The following is a 4,112-nucleotide window of genomic DNA, read 5'->3' on the forward strand; positions in this document are numbered from 1 at the left end:
CTGTCTCTTGTGGGACAAGTAACATGCTGTCTGTATTTTGGCAGTTCACGGGAGAGATTGGCTTTATTAAAGTCCCCAAGAATGATTAAAACAGAGTCTGGGTGTTGTTGTTCTGTCTCTGTGATCTGGTCAGCGAGTTTCTGTAAAGCTGAGCTCACGTGCGCTTGCGGAGGAATGTAAACACTGACCAGAATGAACGAGTGAAACTCCCGCAGCGAATAGAACGGCTTGCAGTTAATGAAGAGTGTTTCGAGATTGAAGCAGCACATCTTCTTTAATTCCATAACTGAAGTACCATTTGACTGTACAAATCATCTTTATCTGCTGACGTTCAGTGTGGATGCTAAACGCAGAGCTAGCATATTGCTATTAGACATCTGAGGTGAGAGAGACAAGAAAAAAGAGCGGTTTCCCTTGTCTTTCTCTTTCACATGATTAATGTGCTATAGGAGTTTGTGTTTTGGCTTCAATAAATCACATAGTGGATCGATGGAAATAAGTTTGGTGTTGAAAGCAAATAACATTGCGTCTGTATTTGTGTGTACCGTTTCTCTGCTGGAGGCGAATTTCAAGACATTATTTTGGAAATACTGACTGTCTGTTTTTCTTTGAGGTCAACGTATCTCTCCCACTGGGTTGAGATTTGACAAATCACATGGAGGAAATACCCTGCTCTTCTCGGTGCTGGGATTCCCTGAGTGAGGGAGCTGGATGGAGACACGGCCTGCTTGGAGAAGATGCCTGGCTCCCAAGAAAGCGTGTGAGAGAAAGACAGAGAAGAAACAAGATTGATGGTGCTTGTCTCTGTTGCTTATTGGTGAGTTACACTCATCAGGATGGTAATGGTAATACCAGTCACTCTGCTATTTTTATTTCTTCCAGCTCTCAGTTCATTTAGCATTACAAGATCCAGATTCTGACCGGGATGATTTACTTTAGTGGGCATTTGGAATATCAGAAGGGACTCAAATTTGACTCTTTCACTACAACTACTACTACTACTACTATTAGTATAATGATTAACACAAACAACAAGATGATGTACAGATTTATTGTATTTTAACAGATTTGTTGTTGCTATTTTATCCTTCTATCTGTTATCCATCCTTCCATCCATCCACTGTCTGTCTATGCATCCATCCATCCACCCATCCACCCACCCACCCACCCACCCACCCACCCACCCATCCATCCATCCATCCATCTATCTATCTATCTATCTATCTATCTATCTATCTATCTATCTATCTATCTATCTATCTATCTATCTATCTATCTATCTATCTATCTATCTATCTATCTATCTATCTATCTATCTATCTATCACTAGCCTGGGACATGCTATCAATGTGTTAAATCATGCTAAAACGTTAGCAGTGTGCTGAATCATGCTAACGACATATTAGAAACATAATAATCATGTTAGAAACATGCTAGCAGCATGCGACTATTATCTTGAACTGTTAATTTGCGAAATAAACATTCACTTGTGATAAACTGAGGTAGACACATGCATTTTCTTTAAAGGTGCTTTGTAACAATGTTATGTAAATTGTGAAAAGCGCTATACAATTACATTTTATATAATAATAATAATAATAATAATAATAATAATAATAATAATAATAATAAAAGCAGTGGTAATAGTAGTGGTAGTAGTATAATAATTTGTTTATAATACTAATAATTATACAAGGAATTTTATTATTATGACCCATTTAATTCAAATTCCCAATATTACATAAACATCTTTGTTTGTGATCTTTGTTTGACTAGGGTTACATTTTGAGGAGAACAGTGAGAAAATATAATTTAAACACTATGTGGTGCACCATGTTTTCCTCTGGCTTTAGAGCATTTCTTAAATTGCTTTTTTGAATTTAATTCCAAGGAATTAACACAATTTCTGTGTTGCTTATGAGCAAAAAACCAACCAACCACCCAAACAACCAAACAAACAAAAAGCACTGTTATTAAAACGTTTGAACTTTTTGTAAAAAAACACTCTCACTTCCACTTAAATATCATCATTTTGGTTTTGAAGCATCACGTGAACAAAATGCACATCTGGTTTCCAGTCTTTGAAGAGGAAAAAGATGAAAACAAATGGATTCTATACGCCTCAAAAAAAAAAGAAAAAAAAAAAGAAATAAAAAATGGGGTGGGGGTTCAAAAAGAGAATGGGATAAATAACAAAACTAGTGAAGGATAGTTCTGTGTTATGGACTGAATCTTTTTAGTGCTCATCTATCTTGTGGTTCATAGACCATGTGCTACCTATTGAAAGCTTCAATCAAATCCACTGGTTTTCCATGAAGTCTTGGAGTCAGTGTCAAAGGGTCAGTGTTTGGCTAGTTTGCATGTTTTGTTAGCCATTGAAAGCAGATGTGACTTTTTAAATATCATTGAAAATATGTTGAATTGGTTATTGTGTGGATGTGCAAGTATGTGGTTAAATATATATATATTAATATCACCACAACTAATCGAGGATATTTACACACATAAATGCACATAAAATGAGAGCAATACTAAATTTAGCATTTTCCTGTAAGGTCTTAGCACTTGATCAACCTTAACTAATGATAAAATTTGTAACTAAAGCCTCGTCGGTAAACCCAGAACACCTTTAACAACAAACCAAAGTGCATTTGTGTACGTTCCCGAGGTCCTCCCAGCACGTGTTGGGACCTAAATTGGACACTGGACTTGTCGTAGGAAGCTTAATTCTTCCTGGCTGCATTCTTGCTGACACGCCAGGCATGGACCGTGCAATGGCTACTTTGAATGCAGCTGTGCGAAGATTAAAGTAAGCTGTAAAATCTGCAGAGAGAGAGTTGTTGATTTGTGTGAATGCTTTGCTGTCTAAAACAGCCAAGTGAAGTTGTGAGGGTGGCCTGCAATCAATGAGTTTCGGTAAAGCGTCTCATACTCTGTTCAGGACCTTGTCACCCCATTTAAAGTCTTTCCGTCATCGTAAAATCTCATGCCCTTAAAATCCCAATCTGGACTCTAGACCCATTTCCCCACAAAGTATATATCCACTCATAATTCATTGAATTGGCTACAACATTAGGTTGCATAATGGCATTGTTTTTATGTAAAAGTTGTGGAAAACTGTGACCAAACAGATTGTTTTCACATTTGTGCATATTTGGACACAGTATGTCGCTCTTTAATTATGTTGTCAACCCAAACTAATGTTTATATCTTTCGATTGCTTTCTTATACGCTCTCCCATTCTTTCTTTTGGTTGTAAAGCTAATAAAGTCACCAAGAGGGATTTTGAATTTTATAGTCTTTTTTTTTTTTTTTTTTCTAGCATTGTGGTTTTCGAAGAATGTCCCTGTATTTGGTTTGGCAGGGCAAACCCCTCTCTTTGTCTAGCTCTGGAAAAGTATAGTAATGCAGTAAAGCATGTATTGATGTTTACTTTTATCATTTGAGTTGGTGAGAAGAGGCAAGTTAAAGCTGCGGTAGGGAACTTTTGACGCTCTAGCGGTTAATAAACAGAACTGCTTGTGTCTTGCGGAAGAACATTGTAGCTGGAACTACTTCTCTCTTAATGTCTTTGAAGAATCACAAAGGTACTGGGTTACTCCGCCGCGGTATCCCCGAAGCAATCTAAAATAGTCCGAATATAAACACTTATTATAGGTGTACCCTAGTGATTCAGGACAAGCTAAACACGGTTTGGAAAATGGATTCATGGTGTACTCGCTTATTATGTTCATTTTTCTACATTTTGAACACAAACAAAGTTACGGACCGCAGATCTGATTGGTTATTTTTTATCGGGAGCGCATGACTTTCTGCAAATGGCAATAGGACCACTGGGAGGAGCCAGAGGAGCTTGATTTTTTTCACAGATTATCTGTCTCATATTCTACTGTCAGGACACAATGACAGGTTTAATAAATATGTAAAAATATTTTTTTTTACAAAAGTTCCCTACAGCACCTTTAAGTGGATATTAATTGTAGTCAAATTCCCAGCGGTCAAAGAGACCCAAGTGTTAACAGACCCACCTGAAAGACTGTTTCATTGTATTCTCTAAAAAAAAAAAAAAAACAATGGCACAGACGCACATGATAAAAAAGAGACAAATTTAG

This window comes from Carassius auratus, chromosome 47 (assembly GCF_003368295.1).
Source record: "Carassius auratus strain Wakin chromosome 47, ASM336829v1, whole genome shotgun sequence".
Lineage (NCBI taxonomy): Eukaryota > Metazoa > Chordata > Actinopteri > Cypriniformes > Cyprinidae > Carassius > Carassius auratus.